Raw genomic sequence first — 22,871 nt, 5'->3', positions numbered from 1 at the left:
TGCCTCTGAAATCCCAGTGACCAAAATCAACTCAGGACATTGTTATTAAAAAAAAAATAATAATAACACAAACTCTGTTTAAGCTACAATCCAGGATTGCAGACCATACCCAATTCAGGAATAGGATCCAAGCAGGAGGAAGGAACATGCTCCACCAGCACCTTACCAGGCTGTCCCACACAGAGGAAAACAAGTTGATTCCTCAGGCTCTCAGTGCACTCTCCATGCCAGCTGGCAAACACAGGACTTCAGCCAGCTAAAGCACACTACCTGCAGCCCCACCACACACCTCCTGCCAGTCCCTGGTTGGTCCCACTGCATGCAATGCCAGGTATTGAAGGGATGCCTGCCTGCCCCATACCTCCAGCCCACCCACCCCACAGTATGGGAAAACCCCAAGGCAGACCATGCACATTCAACCCCAGGTGGATGGGCTGCTCAGCCCTGCAAAACGCTCTTTACAAAAAAGAGCTCTAGGAGGATTATTAATAAGGAGAGTGAAAATCATTATCTCCATTTTCTGGCTGAGGAAATGAAGCTGAAAGCCAGCAAAATGAGTCATCCAGGTCTTCCACCTCCCAAGCCAGGAACCTACTCACCAAAATAAAGTGAAATAAAAATGCCTCTAAGCTCCTTCAAAGCTTTCCAAAGAATTCCATCCCGTTGTAAAGAATGAGGAACCAGCTGAGCTACCTCTTCTTTTCAAAAGATAGCTCAAAACCAAAAGATGTCAACTTCTTTTTATTATCATTATTTTGCCAGGCCATCCACTATGAAGGCACAAACTCTGCAGCCTCTATGAATCCAAAAGTGTTCAGCCACCACCTATCCCTAATTAAACTTGATGTTAACTATGGAAATGAAGCATGTTAGGAAAAAAAAAAAAAAAAAAAAAAAAAAAAAAGAGGAGCCACTACAGAATATGGGAATACAGCCCTTCCCAATACTGTGTCAATCCTCTGGTATGTACTCATGTCTGATAATTATAGCTCTAGTCTTTAGCTACCCAAAACAAGATCTCACTTTCCCTATGTTATATCCATACACTGAACTCCTTCTGCATATTTTCTTCCCCTCACTGGACCTACATCTTTCCTTTACTCATTATATATCCCAAACAAATTCATGAACAGAAGGATCTCTCTAACCAGGCATTAGTAGCAGAGCCACATAGGAATTGAAAAGAAATTCAGAGGTTTCCACTTAGTTGTGCTTTGAGTTCTTGAGGTTAAAGTAAACCTGAAACTCAAAGTGAAACTGTAGTCAAATTGGGAGGGGAAAAAAGCACCTTTGCTTATATCCCATCCTGGGATGGGATGTTTCTCTGTAATTCAGAGACCACCACCTTCTGCAGTTCATGGCACGTTAGAAGGAAGACCTATACAACACAATTCCCCATAGAACAAAGTATGAAAACAGCACTGACACAGAGCAAGCCAAAGAGATCAAGATTATATACAAATGCATAAAAAACACCTCAAGCTCTTACAATAAAAAAAAAAGAGAAATAACTGATTTAACAGCAAAATAACACTCCAAGGAGCTCAGCGCCTAAAGCTGCCCATCAGTTTTGGCCTACTTCATTTTGATGTCTTCAAGCCTTAAACTCTGTTGACTACAAGAATGCCTTTTAATGAGCACTATTTCACCAGAACAATCCCCAGCACAAGAATATTTTACACCAGAAAAAAAAACCAAGACAACATAAATAATTATTTCCTTCCACTGTTTGGAATTGCATTTAGCAGATGCACCCGTCAGGGCACCCCTCCTGGAGCAAAGCAAGCCAAGAATGTAGCACTTGAATGACAACAGTACGAGTAAGCTATTGGACTTTTTGCTGTACAAAAGGCTTTAAGATTGAAATGACAAACGTGTTTTCAAACACACGAACTAAACTTTTAGCGCTTCAACCTGTTTCCAATAGCTCCCCAGTAGCATCTGCTACAAAATTCAGGAAACACTTGTGTTAACTCTTTCAAAAGAAGTTACAAATTACATCAAGCAGTCTGCAGGGATCATAGGAGCTGTGCTTAGCATGTGGAAAAGCTGCGTGGGAAAAATAAAAAAAAAAACCATAGCTGCTCAACAAATAAACTGTTCATATGCAGTAGTTACATGAGCAGCAGAACTAAAGTGCTCCCTCTGGGTTTCACATGTGCAGGAGGGGATAACTCCCTCCAGAGCCCTTCTTCCAGCACAAGCTATAAAAAAAGCTTAGAGAAACTTTATCCTTTCTGTCTTTTTCTTCCTTGGTCAAGTGCAGAGAAATTAACTAATTCTTATAGTTACTAGAGGAGGACAAATAAAGGAGAACCACAGTAACGCTTTCTTAAACACACAGGATGAAGGTCATCCATTTAAAAAAAAAAAAAAAAAAAAAAAAAAAAAGGAACGGGGAAGTAGAACAAAGATTCAGAAACAAAAATTTGTATCAATCTGACCATAATGACATTTCTACTTTTCTAGTAATGTTAATCAGAATACTGACAAGATAAACTTCAAGACCAAACAAAATGTCACAACTGCAATGAAATTTTAGAAACTACCTACACTGCAAGCAGAATGGCAATCTATCATCTTTGTTTTCTTGCACTTCATATATATTCCTTTTTCTCCCTCCTTTCACATTTCCCATTGTTATTATTAAAAACAGAAATACACTCCCTGTTTTTAACCTTAGGGCTACAAAACACAGCAGTTGAGCAGCCTGATTTACACTGTAGCCCAGCCTCAGTCACCTCTGGTATCACAGGGTGTTTGCTGAAGTCTTCAGCACAATCTTCCACCCTCTGAGTTACACTTAGCTCTATCTAATGGAAGAACAGGTTGTTATGCCCTACTGAATAAGCTCTGGAGTCCAGCACATACTCAATATATATTCATGCTTGAATTCACATCAGCAGAACCAGTGAGGACAAAAGGCCATACATTATGTGCAAGGGAAACAAAAAAGAAAAGTCTACGGAGGCCTGGAAAAGTAACATAAGAAAACCAAATACATTGAGTATAAAAGATACACTTTTAGTGCTTACTTTTTTGCTACTTTCAAGCTTTCAACGATCTCTTCAAGTCTCACGCCTCTATTTCTTCTATAAGAATGGAAGCTACCTATATTAGTTTATCAGGTTAAGTGAGAACTATCACACCTATTCTGTGTCTATCATTACTAGAAGTGCAAGGAAGTTAAACTCTTCCAAAAGGAATTGAGGAGTCAGTAGATGTTACCTGCGATCCAGATGACCGTTGAACAAGAATCTTGGAAGTCTTATCAGACGCTGAGCAGATATCAGACAGTCCATAAACACACTGCAAGAAAACAATTACAGATAACCTCATTTAAGTATCTAAACAAATTTAAAGACCAAAGATGAATGTGATGTGCAACTCAATTGTCACCTGAAGTCTGCTGTAAAATTACCAAAAGGAAACAATGCTGCTAAATTGACATAGAAAATAATAGTCCCACGTGGAACTGTCTGATTGAACATCCCTGTCCACCTCCAGCACTGCAAACCACTGGTGTAGGTCTCAGTGCAACTTGACAGCCACGTCAGTCAGCGATTCAGGATAACCACAGAAACAACTACAGAATAACAGAGCTCTGGAAAATTTTCTTCCAAGTTTAACCAAAAAGCAGTTGATTTTGAACTCAAATTGAAGTGTTTTTCTTCCTCCAGGATGTTATAGAAGTCCACAGCACTAGAAACCTAGCAACAATGCCATACATTAACAATGAAGTGTGCATAATGTGTCTTAGGTTACAGCAAAGTTTTCATTTTCATGGGACACTGTCTGCTTTTTCTTGTGTTCTGGAACACAAAAGATTGATATTTACTTTTTTTTCCCCCAGTACTTCACTGGTACTTTTAAGTGGATGAATCTCCTACATGTTAGAGCTAAAAGAAACACTACAGACTGCAGGAATGTCTGAGTATCCTGCGCCCTATGTGACAAGTCAATAAATCATAATAGCCTCCGCAGCTATAAAATATATAAATAGCATTATAGGAGAAACTGAATCTAAACAGCAAAAAGAGAATGCAAGCGCTTTTACATCACAGTTCTCTACTTGCCAAGAAACAGCATTAGGTTTGGGTCGTTACCACAGATCTTGCTCTCAAACCTCACATCCTTCACAAGGCTGTGAAATAGCTGGCATAACTTACAGCACATATTTTCAGCTATAGGTCATTTTTGTTGCTGAGTGCTAGCTTAGGGGTCAAAGGGCAGGACTTTGCCCCCAGCTAGGTGCTTCCTAATGTAAAGACAGGCAGTTCAGCAAGCCTTGTCTCTGCTAGTTCATCTACATCATTAGGACAGCATCTTCTGCTTTAGAAGAAAAACACAGCCTGCACATCAGCTTCTATACCTAAGGCATGCTGCCTCACTGTGAAACAAGAGCCATGGACGTATGCTTAGAATACACATATACATACAACATCATACAAAAGATGCAAATAACTCTCAGACACAGATCCAGGTAGCTCTGCATAAATGAAACCTTCCACAACGCAAAATTGCAGCATTCTCTATAAATATGCTCAGCATTTGTTGCTAACAAAAAGTCCCTCCGCTCGAGACAGTCTGCTTGCATGAACAAATCATCATATGACCGGGAAAGAGAGAGAAAAAATAACCGTGTTTTGAACTGCACTTCTCAGCATAGGCAGCCAAGAGAAGCATCGGTCACCGCTGGCATGACCCATGGCTGTGGCTGACGTCCCAAAGAGGTGACAGAGGACGGGTCTGACAGCTAAAGGAACAAAACAGTGATGTTTGTCCACGCGGCTGTGAGCGGGCAGCGAGGCTCCCGGCGCCTTGCAGGGGAACGCGGGTGGTACCACCGCAGGGCGAGGTGAGAAAGGGACGGGGCTGCACCGCGCTGCTTTAAGCAGGCAGCCCGCCGCTGGAGGCTTTTTTCTCTCCTCGCAGCGGCTACGCGTTAATTTGGTCTGTTTAGCGGAGGGAAAAGCCTCCTTCCCTTCACCCTCGGTTTCAGAATTATTGTGTCCCCCAGTGGGAGGGTTAGGCGGATATATTTGGTTTGGAAATGACTCACTCGGCAGCACTATGGAACCGGAGGGTCTATTTTTAATATTTTCACAAATGGAAAACTTGCTAGGGATTTATGCCGGAGCTTTGCTTCGGAGGAGCGAGGGCTGAGCCCCGTGCCTTCCGCGGGCCGCCCCGGGCACATCCTCCGGCACCAGCCCCACTTCCCGCGGCGGAGCCCCCCGCCCGTCAGCCCGGCCCGGCTTTCCCCTCGCACTCACCGCCGCCGCTCTGCGGGGAGGTCGGCAGAGAACGCCGCTGCTCCGCTCCTCGCACAGCTCCGCTCCCTCCGTCGCCCCGCCGCGGGCTGAAGGACGCGCTGCCTCTGGCTGCGATCTGGCGAAATTTGCCACCACCCGGCCAGGATTCCACACTTCCTGGCTCTCGGCCAGACTTTTTTTTTTTAAAAAAAAAAAAAAAACACAATCTGCCTTTCGTTGGCTCCTCCCAGCGCAGACAAAGGCGGCCGGGCCGGGCCGAGCCGAGCCGCCCTGGGGGCTGAGGGCGCCGCTCCCCCCGGGCACAGACCCCGCTTCGGTTCGGTGGGTCAGGAAGAGTAAATCCCTCCGGCCGTTTTAGAAAGCAAACGACGGGACGCTGGAAAGGCCCGGAGACCCTTGACCCCGATGCTGGATGCTGAAGCTGCTACCGGCCCCAGCCCGGCTGCCACCAGCCCGAGCCGGTGTGCGGAACCCTCCTTAGCGCCGCGTTACACGGTCTGCTCCTCACGGCCCATAAACTCGTGGCGCGGGTGCGCTAGATGTGCCGCTTAAAGCTAGGGCGGGTTTTACGATAACCTTACGGTTCAAGGACGCTCCGGCAGCCTCAGCCCCGTGCGGTGTTCAGCTGTCACTTTCTGCTGCAAGTATCGGACAGGAAGCTGCTGAAGCCTTCAAAAGATTAAAAAGCCACAATGAGTTGCAGTCACATCGCACGTATGAGTACTATCAGGCAGTCATGCCAACATGAGGAGAGCTACTTGAAGTTCCACTGAAGGAGCTGAGACCTTGAAACACGGGAAGATGACATTTACATTGGTAAAACAGAGCCATTTTCTCTACACACTTAAGAGAGTTCCAGGAATTCATTAGCATACAGGACTGCTGGTGCCTGGTAACCCAACGCACTAGTTTTTAAAAGAAATCAGCATTTTACAACCGAGTTTGGTCCTGATGTCAGAAAAGCAACTGCTGCCTTGGAAGTGCTGTGCTCATGCATCAACTCATGCTGGGATGGATCCTCTGACACTGAGCTGTGCTGGAGGTGGCCCTAGAGAGCTCAGAGGACATCATTCACCACACGTGGTTCTGTTTCTCCTTTTTCAAATCTAGATTTTAAAACAAAGCCTCACTGAGGCACTGTAACCCTTACCTGCTGCCTATTCTTACTGTTAGGGGAACACAAATAGGATTTACTCTTAACAACACAAAATCAGTACCTCAGTACCTAGAACTTGCAGACTATGAACACACAAAACACGCTTCCTGTCCCAGAAGGGTGAAGTATATGACAACAGTTGATAAATTAAAATTTTATGTGCTGAAATAGTTATCTGGTAATCTAACAATTGAAAGCACACATTGCCACTAGTTCCACATCTGCTTTTCAAGCCAATATTTGCTAATCCCTCAATGACAACGCTGCAGAAGCAGAGTTTGAGTGGTGGTCTTCAACCTGTGGGTCACAATCTAGCCAAGAAACTAAAGGTGCTATGCAACTGGAGAAGCAAGGCTCAAGCAGTTTATTACACTTTAAGTGTTATTCCTGGGCCAGTAAAAAATTCAAAAAAGGTTACATGTTAGCAAATGGTGACTTGATGTACCTGGTCAGTACTGTGCTCTCAGAGGAACACTGCAAGAAAAAATAGGAAAGTTTTGAGAGGTGTAAGAATTCAGGTCAAACCAGTACAGACCATATAGCAGATCTCAGCTTCTAACATAACATGAACCTGCAAGTTCTGTGTTTAGCATAAAAAAGAAAGTCAACAAAAAACAACACAGGAGCAAGTATATTTCCCCAAATTTAAACTCATATGGTTATGAATCAAAACCAGAGAATGAGTCAGGTGTGAGACAGACACCCAAACACGCAGAGGTCTGTAACCTAAGGTTTAGGAGAGGAGAGCTGCTCACCAGACCAGTTGGTCTCAAGTTCAAGACACCATTCCCACAACACAAACTTACTATGACCATCCTGGTTTGTGGCTGGACTTCTTATGGGAGAAAACAAAAGAAGGAGCTGAAGAGATTTACTGCCACTGTGCTGGGAAGAAGGTGGGTTCCTCTGTAACTGCATCTTTAGGAAGGAGCTCTGCAGAAAGAAGAGAGTCCTTACCACTCACAGCGAAGGCCCCAGTTATCTCATTCAAGAGTGTAGGTACTAGGAAGACTGAATACATAGCAAGGACAGACAAGCGAGACAAGTAGAAACATTAGCCCACAAGAGGAAGATGAAAGTCTTCCAGTGGAATTTCATCTTACCTAACACTTTGGCTATATGAGAACATACAAAACCTCCTGTAATCAACATACTTTGTCTAGGCTTCTTTAGTGGAGAGGGAGGCATGTTCAGAGCAAATTCATCTCACCTGGGTCAGACAGCTGTGTTACATTAGGAGAAATTGCCCTCTGGAGAAGTCTGTACACCTAAGCTGATTCCAAAAGATGGTGCCTTAAACAACACGCCTAACTTCTACAGTTAGGTAAATTCTGCCCCAAAGCTTACCTGAGTGGGACAGAGTTGCAGTTAAGAAAAGACCTAATAAGAAGGGTTATCTGTAAGATTGATGGATGAGGAAAGCGACCTTCAGCAGCTCTACTTTTTACTTTTAGCTTTAGTGAGATCACCAGGAAGAGAAGAACGTGGGATGCACAGAACTTTCTTTAGAAACCATAGACAAGTGATAATTCACAAGTGTCTGCTCTTAGCAGTCCGTAGCACTTGTTGGCTCCAGTGCTGTTCTGTTTGTGTGCAAGGAATTGTCTCTTTGGCCTTGCACAATTCTGCAGCATTGTCTTAAAGAACTGAAGAGCAAGCAGATGGACAACATCAAAGATGCTGCTACAAATGCTAATATTGAACGGATATGTGACAAATAGCTACAGCCTTTATTTTGTTTTTGACACTCTGCTTTGACACCACACATCCTCTCTGCAGCACTTTACTGCAAGACAGCCTTGAGCACACACACGTCCTGCTCTCACATAGTCTGCTGCTCACTAAGAGCCAAACCACAAAAGTTGTGACTAACAGATGTGACCTTTAATTGGCTTGCTTTATAATGCACTCAATGATGGGAAGAATATCTGGCATATAGCCTTTGCTTTGTCTGTGTGATCTGACAGGTCTTCAACATCATATGCTTCTTAGAAATGAGTTTTGGGGAAAAAAATAAAAGAAAAACAACAAAACACACACAGCACGGACTAGCAGGGCACTGAGGAGAACCATAATCCCTGAAGAGCATTCCTAATTCTAGCACTAGTTTCCAAGGGGCTGAGAGCTGCAGCTGAACCACATTCAGTAGTCATAATCTTTCAATCTATTCTTATTCTCTCCAAAGATCTTTCCCTTTCCATCTGCTAGGAGATCAGATATTTTCTATTTGTCAAATAAGCAAAAGAAAGAGAGTAAAAACAAACAAACAAAAACTTCAGTTTAAGTGAATGGTTTTAAAAGAAAAGGGTTAGGGGAGAAGTTACACTTGAGGTTAACTTAAAGAGCGTGGGGCAGATGGCAGGGAATAAGCTGTGAATTGTAACCTCCTATTTTAGCTCAGACACTGCAAAAGTTGTTCAGCATTTTCATTCACCTCTCTTGACAGCCTAAAGTGAAAACTGTGTATTTAGATGCTACAAAGCTTAAACATCTCCCACAAAAAATTTTTTTTCTTTAAAGGAAGAATCCTATTATGATTTCTAGCTCAGGAAGGGAAAGGGGGGGAAAACGTCTTTAAGTTGTGGGGTTGAGAGAACTTCATTAGTTTTACAAATCAAAGCTTTGGCACAAATGAGTTTCGGGAAACTGCAATTCCACTGGGGGATTGTGTGTGTGAGGGGGGGGGGGGGGGGGGAGGGACACAACAAGGACAGGGAGAGCGTATTTTACATTTAGAGAGAAATAATTCAAATCAAGAGCTACTCATTCAGAAGGTTTCTCAGAAGCTATAACACTGAAGGCACCTAAAACAACAGGACAGCAGACAGTAAGTTAGATGTGTCTATAAAATGAGATGATGGGCAGATTAGCAAATACAATCAGAGAGCACACTTCATAAACAAGAATTACAACAAAGACCTCCGTCAGCAGTACTGTAGTATAACCTCATGTAAGTATAGGAGACAAAAAATACAGTTGCCTTTAACCAGCTTTAAATCACCCAACACCAAGAAGCATAGTGGCCACAATTTGGTAATAAAGAAGGAACAGCTTACCTCTTCCTAAGGTTAGTACTCACTGGAAACTCCTAAAGGAGGCAGTCTCCAAGTCAAAATGTCTCCCTCTCAGCTGCCAGCCCTTAAATGAGGTTAGGGAGGGTTGGACCCTGAGTTGCACAAGTGGACCCTGCCAGTCATACCAGTGAATTGTTTGCACCTGTGCTTTCAGGGCTGGCTACACCCTTTCAACAGGTGCTCAATCACTGGTTCAGGTCATGACCTAACGGTTCCCAAATACCCCAACAGAATATTGCATTCTGTCCTGAAAATCTCATCAGAAAGATGTTAGCAAATATAAAGGAATTCATCTTAACAAAGTAGAAGTTGTAAGTACTGATTAAGAGATGCTGGGTGAACTGAAAGAGCTGAACACAGCTGGTTGTGCTGCACATGAGATACAAGATGCAAAGCTGCAAAACTTAGAAATAGGATAAGGCACCATGAGAATAGAACAGTGAGGTTTGCTAAAGTGAGAGCACTATTCTTTTGAAGCAGGAAAAAACAGGATGAAATGACAAATATTAGGATGAGCACTGTTGGCTATAAGATCCATCACCTGGTGAAGAAGTTGCTCAGAGGCACTTCTTGTGGTATTTTAAATAAACCCAATGCTATTGTTTATGCCTTGGCTTACCAAGCGCAGTGGGCTAGTTGATCTTTTACAGTGGAATTTTCCATCTCCAATTTCTGTGTTTCTAATGCTTGTGCTTCTCCCGCATAGAGTGCTGTTTGTCACGTCAGTGGCAAACCACTGAGGGAGAAGACAAACAAACTAGCCCTCCGGGAGAGAAGATCTAAATGAAGAAAAGAACTAAAGCATGTTTGTGTGTGATGTTTCACAGTCACAAATCATAAACAGGCAAAAGAAGCAGCATCCAGCCTTCATTAATCAAGCAAAAGCAGTGGCAATGAGACTTCCATATACTGACCTCTGCTAGAAACCATCATATAAATTTCCAAAGGGGGCAAGAAAGCACAATAAACCCTTCCTTCCATTATCCTGCTTTAATTTTTCACATCTCCTGACTTTGTCTCTCTAGCATCTCTATCTGCTTCTTCTCCCTTTTGGCTTTTATCCCCAAGGTTAACAAACAGAATGTTCAAATTAATTACTTAGAATCTTCAACGTCCATCCTACAGCCTCTCCAACCTAGTTGCTGTACCCCAGACCTCGGGGAAGTATGCCAAATTTTCTAAAACCTTTCAGTCAATCCTCAGTTCGGTTTTCATCGTCTCCAATATGCCATCCACGGCTGTTCTCAACGAGACTGTTCTCTTGCAAAACCCTTTTGTGCTTTTTGTACTCCTACCTCCTTTTTGCCTTGTCACTGTATCTTCTTATGGAGAGCTTACATGGGTGTTTGAATATCACCTTTTGAAGGAGGACTTTATTGTGTTGGTCACTTCTCCTTCATCTTGTCTCCAGACAATTGAAAATACACAAGAAATTAATTACAATGTGTGTTTATACTCTCCACTCCAGTCCTAGCTCTTCTTTCCTCCATTTTATAGTATAATATATGTAAGATATGGCCCTCCTGCCTCTTTAACTCATGCCTTTCTTCCTCTAGGTCCTTATATTCAGGAAATGCTTAAACTTTCCAGACTCTTTGAGTAGTTTCTGTCAAATAGTCTCCCTACTTATCCACAGAGCAATGCATCTCAGCCTGAGATGCATATTAAAATGCCTGCGATACCTCTTCCTCCAGCTTTCAAAAATGATATGGGTCTTCACTCATAACCACATAGAACATGGCTACAAATATCACTGCCTGAGCTTCTCACAATTTACAATCTGTCGGCTGTGCCTGCACAGATGTTACTGCAGTGGTAATTTTGGCGAGGTGACCAATGGCTCAGTTACCAGCTGTGAAGAAGTCTGATTTTTCATGTATCAGCTATCTGCTGGCAACAACTTTAGGTTACATTCCCTACCAGAGCTGCACACCTAAAAGGGTATGCAAATGGTATAAGGCATGTGGCACAAGGCATTTTTCTTACAGCAAAACAAGTGAATCAGTAGGTGTTAGATGACTCTTCTTGGTAAATGGATGCCAAATTGTACAGTTCTAGTTACAAGAGGCTTCTAAGATGCCTTTGTCTATTCAACCCATCTTGCCATGATTCATCCATTGGTTTTTAGTTTGTCTTTTTTTTTACTTCCCACATCTTACTTGCTGACCACGTTACACTCTGTGGGTCCAAAACGGCTGAGACAGAAGCATTCTGATGTGGTGAAATCTCTCCCACTACTGTGGGGAGATTTCACAGTAAGAAATACAAGTTTTCTTCTTTAAAATCTCTAAACCTACTCAACATGCTTTTATGTACTCCTCAGAGCCAGCTGAATTTGATGAATCTATGTAGACACAGCAGGACACATTCACCTCCTGAGCTGACTGGCACAAAAAATGGTTTGGTCAGAGGATAAGGAGAAATCATGAGTTGCACTAGAAGTGATCACAACGTCTCAGTGTGGACCAGAAGTGATGAGTGAGGCTATATTATAAGCTTGAAGTAGAGAGGCTGAGAAGTTTTGGGGCACAGAGAGGTATTTGAAAGATACACTTCACTTACACTTAGTAAGACACAATTGTTCAGAACATGCATGGACTGTGAAAGCTATATGGATGGTAAAGTGAAGGACAGCTGCAAGGCTTATTTCTCCAGGTTATCAGATGCATTTTATCCCAAATTATTTATTGTGATGAGATAGATCTTTGAGACACAAAGGTACCACAAACTATATTAGTGTAGCTGAAATAGTATTTGTAAGGGAAAGAAAATATAAAATGATAAAAATGCTGCTTTGCTTAAAAGAAAGTGCAGTCTGCACATGATAACATTTCACAAGCAAGAAGGGCCTGTGCACTTGTAGAAGTCAGCTCATGATTGCCAGTATAAATATATTTAACTAGAGAACCCTGCATGTGTGCATTCACATTGCTTATGAGCAGTGCTGTGAGGTGGCCAAATGGCTGTGTGTACAGACACGCTGTCCTATGGAGAGCTTACATGGGTGTTTGAATATCAGCTGTGGAATCTGTCTAGGACTGTACATTTTGTGGATCAGACACATATCCTAACTGTGCCAAGATGAAGCTGGGCAACGTGGTTTGTCACATCTCCAATTCTCAGAATTTTTCTTGGTCTCTCAGGTTTTTGATTTATTTTCAAGAACTCTCCTCAGAGACTGTTCTTTATGCGAAACTTACTCTTGTGCCAGGTAAGACTGGAATTTCAGTCACTCATAAAGTAAACCCAAGTTTTTTTTGTGTGCTTATTCTGCTAACTCACTAGAGCACATACAAGGCCAACACTCGGGTTTTACTACCAAAAAACATTAAACAACATAGCCTCCCTCCCTTCCCCATCATTTTCACACCTTGCTGAAAGGTGAAATCAAAATGACAAAAACACCTCAATTACTCAGTAATTCTGGATTATCACTCGTCAATACCAAGGGTATCACACCCTGAGCATGCCCTTTCTCACACCCTCTCTCTGCAACAGAAGGGACAACTGCCAAGGTCATGGCTAACAAAAGGCACAGTCCCAAACTGTGGAATAAATACCTTTAATGAGACATGAATAAAGCAGTGTCTAAGCTATACTACATTACATCACAGGTCAGAAGGTCTGTCAGGTGGGACATATATGCAGAGGGCAAGAAACTGTGATGCTCACCTGCAGCTGGGGAACATGTCTTACGAAGGGACTGCATCTAGTATGTGGGGTTCACAGCATGGAAGAGATGATGTTAAAGTCTATGCAGGGGATTTTTGAAACAAAAGGCAAAAGCAAGTGTATTTGCATGTTTGTTATCAGACAGATCCATGTTCATTGTGAATGACCAACCTGCTCACAAGCTAGTTTTACACAAGACAGACTCTTGGTTAGTCTAATTTTGCAGTTGTTACAAGAAACTGAAAATTGGCAGCCTATCCAAGTGCATAAATCTCAACTCAGGCAGGCTAGCAGGGACCCCAATTAGCTTGTGTTTAGTTAGTAGGCAGTGTAGCATATTAATAGCCAGAATGGGTCTCCACCACTACTTTTACCTGTATTAGCTAAATTAAAGCTAGCAAGGAATGTTCTTTGCTCTTCAATCACTCCTTTTTCACAATTGCAAACATATCTGAATTCATTTCCACATCTATATTGTCCAAAGTCTTTGAAGGACAGATACCTTGCTGAAGAAAATTCCACGGCACAATGATGGCACCCAGTCCTGGGAAGAAGTATAGGGAAATAACTGGGTTAACATGAGTTAAACCATGCCCTTGCTAAATATGTACTCATGGCCTGAACTGCAAAGTCAGTGAAGCTGATTCTAATGAACTATAATCCGATAGCATATTGTCCCCCTTTTTTTAACAGACACAGAATATAAAAGGAGAAAAAAACAAAAAAGTCTTCCTCTGCAATAAGTACAGAAGGTTAAGCAGTGAACTCTTCTGTCACCCCCATTACCCTCGAAGGAAACATTTTGTTGACAGAAAGGTATTTTTTTCATCTGATGAAAGTTCCAGTATACTTCAGTGCTCAGGGGAATGAAAGTCTTTGTACACAGGATACAGACTGCATGCATGTACATACTTGCATTAGCCTGTCAACAGGGAAGAGAGGGAAGAAGGAACCATGATTAGCAGCTGACCCTAGGAAGATGTGGACAGTCATAGCTGCAATGTATTTTTACCACCATAGTGAGCTTCTAGTGTTTACTGTACACATTTGGGATGGTATGCAAGGTGGTGAGCTGTCTGAATAAATAAACAGAAGAAGCCAGGGTCCAAGTTGGACTGAACAATAGACTGAGGGAGAATGTGAGTCTCCTCTGTAACTGGACTTCCCTCCAGGAAACCTAACTCGTAATAAAATCCTCCTGTATCCTGTGCCCTAGTCTGGGGTTGTTGACTCAGTTCCAGCTAATCATGTAGATCATATTTGCAGGAGATGAATACACGCTGCAGGACACAACCAAGAAAGTATTCTGGAAGAAATCTCCCTGCACTAGATGACAGAAGAGTTGGCCTTAGCATTTGGGAAAGATTCATCTTTTCCTCAAGCCCCCACAGATCTGACAGCTTCTATAGTCAAGTTATGTAAGAGACCTAAAAAATTCAAAACTTCTCTCCTGCCCCTTTATCTTGAGAAATGGAAGAGCTGTCCCTGAGTACAGGGGAAGGAGAAGTTTAGAATCTGAGGCTCCTGCTTCAAGTCACATGGGTTTGAGCGGCATAGTATTTGAGACATACCTTTTTGGATTAGAAGTCTGTTTGGTTCCGAAAAATGAAGCTTCTCTTGGACATCTGAAAATGTAAGACATTAATTTTCAAGCTATAGATTTAAGTAAGATGACCAGGAGATCAGGGAGACGTGGCACAGGAAGTTTGTAACACAGAATCAATACTTCAGCACAAATCTGGGCTGGAAGAAAAGTGGTTCTCAAACTTTTGTTTCTAAAAGACCAGCCAGTTTTCCAAAAATAAAAGAAGAATGAAGGGAGTAAGAAGTTTGTGGAGTATATTCTGCACTACTGGTGTTTAGCAATTATGTACTTGACATCTAGCTAATAAAAGTGTATTATTTTAGGAAAAAAATGTTACATGTTATATTGACAGTCTTTTTTACTGCAATACTTATAATGCTAACTGACTTTAAATAGTCAGAACTCATCAAATATTCCAATGAATACTCATATATCTTATGATGGATAATGGTTTACAGCTCACAAATTGATTTGACACAGTTTTGGAGCATGTGATGGCAATCTTGAAAAATCAAGATAGGATCTCTATGTACTTTATTGTTTTATGTGTCACTTCAAACAGATAAAATAAACATATTTGTAGCTGAAACTGATTGGGTCACTATATTTGTCTTTTCAGAATTGAAGGAGAGGGCAAAAGAAAAAAAAAGAGATTTTCACCTCTTTTCACAGGAATTTAAGTAGACCATTCCTATTTTTACATTTCCTGTTCCAGGAAGGAAAGAGAGCTTTAAAATTATTATTATTTATAATATTATTATTGAATAAAATTTGAATAAATGGAGATACTAAAAGAATTATGCTTCCTGTGTCCTTCTGCTTAATGAGAAAACAAAATTATAGTATGGACTTCTGAAAATGCAGTGTATTTTTCTGTAACTAATTGACTCCCTATTTTCTTTACATATTGTCTAACGCTTACCAATTAAAGTCTTTAGATTAATCAGAATCTCAAATGATTATTCCTTTGTTTCAAAGGAAAGGCAGACAGGAAAAATGTCAAGGATGTTATGAGTACTATTTTTGCTTACTACCCAATTTTTCTCTAGTTCTGCCCCTTGCCTCAGTTTACTGAGTCAGAGCATTTCCACACTATACTTCCCAATGAAATGTAGAATAGAAGAGTATTTTAAAAAATTGATTCTTCTTATAAAACACACCAAATCTTAGCTGCAGTGTTGGAGGTGAATGCTAGACCAAATCAAACTCGGGCTGCAATATGATGTTTTTACCTAGGATGTGGGATACTTTATGCAATTCTTTTTCCTCCATCTTCCTACAAATGTAGTGTAATTTGTGTACTGTAAATAGGCTGACATGTTCTACTGCAGAAGTGGCTGTATTTTCAGCAACATTGAAGTTGTTTACCAGTTACATAAGTTGAAAACTATTTCTGGAACTATAAACTAAAAGGTATTATTATAACATCTTTTCTTCACTGTTAGCATCATCAATGTCCTGTATATTTCCATTAATGTCACTTGCAGTGATACTGCGTATGCACTAACTCCTAAAAACTTTACTCGGACCATTTAAAGGTTTTTTGAATTCAAGCTTCTTCTTTCAGATTCCCTGCACTGAGCTTATTGGGGCCACATTAGATGCACTTCTTGAGAACACTTCTCAGTTTGGTTTCACTGGAATTGAATCCATGCACTCCAAAATCACTCCATAATGCAAAACAAAAAAACAGGCGGTGGAGATGGCCAGGAGATGTGAGATTTCTCATATGAAGGGAGACACATCATAAGTATTCTTGGCAGGACTGCTGCAGTGGAGTTTCTGATATTCTGTCCTACACATACCTTACTTTTCTAGAGATTACAAATACAGTATAGGTAAGGCATAAAGGACTGACACATAATTAGTTGTGCTGTTTTCATATTGGTGTATAAACTCCTACCTTTATGCACATCTCCTGAAAGACTGTACTTGTATGAATTACAACAGTTTGTATATGACGATAGGAGAATTCATGACGCATCATTTGCAAACACACTGATCCAGGCTAGTGTCACTAAGCTGACTGAATAACAAAAACCTGGGCTTGTGTTGATTTAATCATTATTCTTCCTGATGGAAGGAATTTTTCTTGGAAGCAATGCTACAGTCCCATGGTATTTGTATCACTGCACAATACACCACACAGGTTGTGTAACATCAGCATATACTGGCAAGGTACCACCACAACACAAGGATTCAGGCAGCAGTGCTTCCATGTAGACTGTCACAAAGAGTTACGGGCAAAACTAAAGCATTTCTTAAGGCTTGGTTTACTCTACTACATATATGTTGCCTTTTATTATCACAGGTTTGCATGTTGACAGACAGAAATTATAAACATCAGCCACCAATGCCTAGCCTTTCTGTTGCATGCATGCACCTTCTTCCTGAGCTGATACCGATCCTCAGCAAGCACAGATACCAGAGAAACACGCTGTCAATGAAATCACATCTGCAGTGCTCTTCCCTGAACAACTCTCCATAGGGAATAGGCCTTCTGACAATACAATTTTTCACAGTGTGGATGCATGGCCTTGGTAAAACCAATCAGGTTTCTAGTGACACAGAAACTTAGGTGGCTCCAAGGCAAGAAATGACTTCCTAGAGATGATGTTAGTGAGTTCACCTTTCAACTAAAGTGATCTCATAACCATGTCAGAAGAAATGTTTTGAGATTTTGTTGCTGTTTTTTACAGAGAAATATCAGGAAGTCTGGATTAAACAACACTTACATAGATGAATCAATCAATCAATCAAAATTGTTTCCAAAATCTCGGTTCAGACACACCGTTTTTTAAGGCTGTGACATTCACCAGTACCCCTTCAATTCAAACTGGTACCATGAACTACGATTCCCATTGTTGATGCTGAGTTGTGGCTGCATTCAAGTGTACAATGCTATCATTGTGGGGAAAAGGAGTGAAGTCAGATTTTTTGCCGAATGTCCCAGTTTGCAGGAAACAAAACAACAAGCACACTAATGCTTAGGTGCCCTTCTTGGCATGGCAAAAGATTCAGACTTTCACATCAAACTACATATCTGAGGTACCAGCAATAAATACAGTATGCCCTAAAAGGATGGAGTTGTTTGCAAGCTCCATTCTGCACGACAATTTTCCTGAGAGGAAAACACACAAACGTCCATATTCATAACACATTCTGAATTAAAAAAAAAAAAAAAAAATCAATTAAATACAATTAAATTAATGAGAACCGATGGGGTACTTAAAAAAAAAAAAAAAAAAAAGAGAATTGTATACTTTCAATGCTAATCAATAAATGCCAGCTTTCATTTTTGCCAGCTGCCTCCTTCCCCCTTGGCCAGCCAGCATGGTGACATACCACTTCTTGTCCATGGCACCACTCCATTGCTTCTCCAAAGCAGCCCAGCCAGACCTCGCACACTGAACCTGACAGTCCCACCACTGACATCCACTGCTGCCACCCTACAGCTTGGATTGTACCTCACACACTCACAGTGACACAGCTGTCTTTTTGCACGCACCATGGAGCAGGCACCCACCTAGCATATCCTTCCTCCCTTACAGAAAAAGATGCTGGGCACAAAATACTGCTGGGCACAGCCCTGATTCTGCTGTGAAACTGGTGACAGATCTGCCCGAATCACCATGAAAGAACATGTGGAAAACAGCTCTGTTTGCTTTCAGCTCCAAGAGCACATCTCATTCTCATCACTCGTTGCCTGCAGCCACAGTACAGCCAAGGTTCCACCATTCAGAAAATACACTTGTGTTTTTTTTTATCTTAGCGTATCTGGTTATTCCCATTCTTTTCTTAATCAGGTGAGAATTTATATCAATTCCTGTAGAAGAATAGCAAAATGGACTATTTCAAAGCTACTATATCAAAAGCTGTTAGAGACTGAAGCAAAATATTTTAGGTTTTAGGCAAATCTAGTTCTGTGCTTGCTCTCCAGGGCAGAGCTCAAGGCCCTGCTGGCCCTTGTGCTGGTATTTTAGCTGTCTGATGACTGTTCTGTTTGATGTTTCCTGTTGCAGAACCCTTGCCAAAAATCCCAGCCTGTTTCTGACTAAAAAAGGCCCAATGCAGGCATAATGATAGCAAAAAAAAAAAAAAAAAAAAAAAAAAAAGCAAATTTCAGGTTTCCAGTGCTTCCAAATGTAGCTCATTATATTTTCATCCAAACCACATTTATGGCAATGAGGATTGAGAGGTACAGCGAATACTTACGCAGTGGTAGCAGGTATGTCTTCTGGTGAAAGTTGGTATTAATTTCTGTTAAACATGGTTTGTCTACTGTGTAGTAAGTAGATCATGTGTTGGTGAAGAAGATACCTTCCACATATCTTATGTAATTCAAAGAATTTCCTTAAAAGAAAGATATTTATTTTGTACTGTCCTTTTCATGTCCTATTGGTAAGAGTCCAGCAGAGAGCTAGGTTAATTAAATTTGTTTATGGCATACTTCACATTGACATCATCCGAAGCCTTAAAGTAATTAGATAATTTCCACTGTTACAAGGTGAACTTAAGCACAAAATTAAGGAGTTATCACATGTACTCTTAATTTATAATGGACACGAGGTAAGGAAGTTGAATTATTTCCCTGTTAGATTACACTAAAACCTAAATGAGTGATAGCTGCCTCACAACATCTTGTTTCATGTAGGCACTTATTTCTAGTGCACGCACATGTGCACACAGGCATGTACACGCACACGCAAAGGCTGTAGGTACAGCTGGCCGGCCACGGCAGGCTCGAGATGCTCAGTGCCACCCAGCATAACTTTAGTGAGGAATTTCCAAGATAGAGTGGACCAATAGTCCACAGAATTCATCACTCCACACACTCTGGTCATCAATACAAGACATTTCAGAAAAACATAAAAATTGGCAGAAGACAGGCTGCCTGCAGGAAGCTTCTTTTTGTAGTCTGATCTGGCAGAGGCTGCTTCATGTCCTGAAATTCTAGAGGCACAAATACAGTTATGTTTGTGCTATTTATAAAAAGACAGAGGTGAAACATCTAACATACACTTGTACAGATACGAAACACTCCTCTGATGATTCACTACCCACACCCAAGGAAGTGAATAAGGCTAACAGCAGATAAATAATGAAAAATCAATTATGCTTATAAGAGCCCTTTAATTTTAATAGTCCATGATGATATTCATAATAGAGAGAAAGACATTTTTAAAGCATTTACCTTGACATTTACCCCTACTACGCCTTATTAATATAAGCATGTTGAGGTTGTGATTAGGTAGAGCTTTAGCAGAAGAAAAAGGGATATCATTTGTATTCATGTTTCTTAGTATTTGCAGTTCTGCTTTTATGATTTGGAGCATTTCCACAGAGACTCTTCTGACTGTATGGAGTGCACCTCATCTTTTCTGAGTTCTCACCCACTCTAAACAATTACAGAAAGAAGCTGCTTTCTTAGGTACTACTGAAATAAATCAAAGCTTTAAGATTTTCTTGATCATAATTTCTAATTGATTACACTTGATCTACTTTGAACTAACTGGTACTTTAACAGAATGAAAAGACAATTCCAACTAGTAAGGTAGAAATCAGCTCTTTATAATTCTCATTTCAAATCAATAAAAGGCAGCAAGCGCAACAAAAGGAGCTGAATGACTCCTTGATAATGGGTCATGAATCCCTTTACTTACTGAAGTGCAATTCAAAGTAATGGTGACACTTCTGTCACTTATTCTCATATAAAATGAGCTGATGGTATTCTTGGTGCAATCAAAATCACAGCTGCTGTTACCTTGCAGACAGCCTGAGCCGCAAGACTAGCCATGGTGAATAAATGTATGCAATTTCTTAAAGCATGCAAGAGCGTGAGGCCAGCTCTCTCTGCCACTGCCCAGAGTGCACCTCACAGCCTGCGTTTACCACAAGTGCAGGCTGAGCACAAGCACAGCTAGTGGTTGAACACTGGCCTCTTCCTTTTGTACAGGTGCATTTTGCACAGTGCCCTGGCAAATTTACAAGTGATTCATGTTACAAAACTCAACAGTTCCATGCATTCTGCACTTACAGTCTACATTTGGATTTGGAGAACCCCACTGGTTTCTTCATAAGGCTTTGCTTATCTGCAGGCAGCACTCCCATCACAAGAAGATGAGCTGTGCATGAGAAGCTCCCTGCTGGGAGACCCCTGGCACCCAGTGGTTAAAGCAGGCAGTGCAGGGGATAGTGATCAAGTTGGGTTTATACTGTGAAAAAGTGGAAGTAAGCAAGAAATGGTTAAGCAGAGATTATAAGTTGTGTCACTGCGACCTTGGTTTCTCCCGCAGCTGACTACAAAGGGCTGTGTTGCAGCAAGACTTTGTAATGAATACAGAGAATTAAACTGATGAAATGTTTCTAAGTCAGTTTGTTGATACTGGCATCACGGCATCTCAGAGTTGGTCCTTGATGTTTTACTTAGTTTTAAAGACAAAACCGGCAAGAGGTGATCAGGGCAGCCTGGGGCCGTCTACACAGACACTGCTCTCCCACTGATAATGTTTTCCAGTAACAGATCCTCCTATTTGCCTGTTGAAGGCAAGAACCAGGCAACAGAAAAGTGCACATCTGAGGTTTGCTATCTTACATACCAGTCTTGAAGAAGCCCTTTCTGACAGCTGCTGTCAGTCACAGTTAGCCAATGAGCTTCAGTAGGTTCGAGCTTTTCCCTTTCTATATTCTGCTCCATATTGTTACTTGCATGGTGTGGCAGGGGCCTGCAGTGATGGCAAGGGAGAGGCTGGGAGCTGGCCTCTGCTGCTGGCTGGCCACTGCTTCATGGCATGACCTCAGCATAGTCAAGTCATGCTGAGGGACACCAAGAGGATAACACACTTAAAAGGAGAGTAGGGAGGTAGAAATATCCCCTTCCATGAAGTTTAAACTTTACATTTATCCTTTGCCAGCTCTGTGGTTTGTTTGCTTTTTTGCTTTTATAAGAGAGATTTGAAGTCTCACTTTTGTCCCTGGTGTTATGTTCTTTCTGTCTTGCCAGTAGTAACTCTGCTAAAAAAAAAAAAAATAGACACAGTTCCATTGATTTGAGATATATATGAAATTTTCTCCCAGGAGTTTTGTGGAGATTAGTGAATAGTTGTTAAGTTTGGATGAGATCTTGGATAAAGAAACTTGTAAAAGCTTGATAGTACATCTAGGCCAAATGATTTCTGCTGGAAAATACTCATCTTCCTTTAGCCCCTTAGATGAAAGACTAATATTTAGTGCCTTCTTCACAATGGTGTTAAGCTGCTTGGTTTCCAATTTTAATACAGACAAGTGTCCACAGACTCACATCACACATGGATAGTATCTGTTAGCACAGAGCTTCACAGATCACATCTGTCAGCAGTGGTTTTGTCTGCTAATTAGCAGTCCCAACTGAAGAGTCTCAAGTATCAGTAACTCAAACTGGAAAGGCACTAGCTGCTTCAGCTGGGAGGCCAGGGGAGAAAGAATGCTGTCATCTGAAAGATGATGAAGAACAGGCACTGAAAAGTACAAACCTGAGTACTAACCGTGTGGCTTCGTTCCACTCCTAAAAAGTAAAATCAGAACCCTATCAGGATGACAGCTATCTACTAAATAGAGATGGGGACAAATGCTGCATCGGTGCAACAGGAAAGGCTTTAATTGTATGCTGCTTGTATGTCTTGTAGCCACTGCAAGAAATGATGACAGACTCTGACAATGCACAGGGCGCAAAGCCACACAGAGTCAGACCAATATTGCTAATGGTCCTACACTGCTATTATCCTCCCAAAATCAGCTGGTTTCACCAATACAAATAAATATTGGAAATTGTAAGAGAAAAAGAGGCTAACATCGACAAGTCCTTACAGTAAGGATTATCTGTCACTTGCAGTGATCAACATAGATTTTCTCCTGAGTCATGCAGACCAATCGATGCCTCTAAATTGCATTAAGAAGAAGTACATGTCAAAATGCTAAACACAAGATCCTTGTCTTCATGCCTGCAAAGGCTTTTAAAGCAATGCGCATTCAAAGGTTGATGGTCAAGTATTCTAATTTGTATAACTTTTCAATATTTTAATTGTTTCGTTTCAAGAACCAGATTTACGGCTTGCCTAACACTTTCTATC

At 41.3% G+C, this 22,871-nt stretch overlaps 1 protein-coding gene across 1 annotated transcript in view; it reads right to left on the bottom strand.

The window, feature by feature from the left end:
* PRR5L (proline rich 5 like) overlaps positions 1 to 14,787 on the bottom strand; it is a 52,830-nt gene extending 38,043 nt beyond the window's left edge. The window contains exons 1-7 of the mRNA XM_042868661.1: positions 14,750 to 14,787; positions 13,681 to 13,722; positions 7,239 to 7,365; positions 6,878 to 6,906; positions 5,853 to 5,945; positions 5,277 to 5,448; positions 3,229 to 3,309 (exon numbers count right to left, since the gene is read on the bottom strand). The gene's annotated coding sequence lies outside the window, so the exon portion shown is untranslated. The remainder of the gene's footprint in view (positions 1 to 3,228; positions 3,310 to 5,276; positions 5,449 to 5,852; positions 5,946 to 6,877; positions 6,907 to 7,238; positions 7,366 to 13,680; positions 13,723 to 14,749) is intronic.
* Positions 14,788 to 22,871: the final 8,084 nt, after the last annotated feature.

This window comes from Lagopus leucura, unplaced genomic scaffold (assembly GCF_019238085.1).
Source record: "Lagopus leucura isolate 7727_CA_CO unplaced genomic scaffold, USGS_WTPT01 Super-Scaffold_1, whole genome shotgun sequence".
Classification (NCBI taxonomy): Eukaryota; Metazoa; Chordata; class Aves; order Galliformes; family Phasianidae; genus Lagopus; species Lagopus leucura.
Note: the sequence above shows the minus strand (reverse complement) of the source record. Positions and strands in the feature narration are given on the sequence as shown.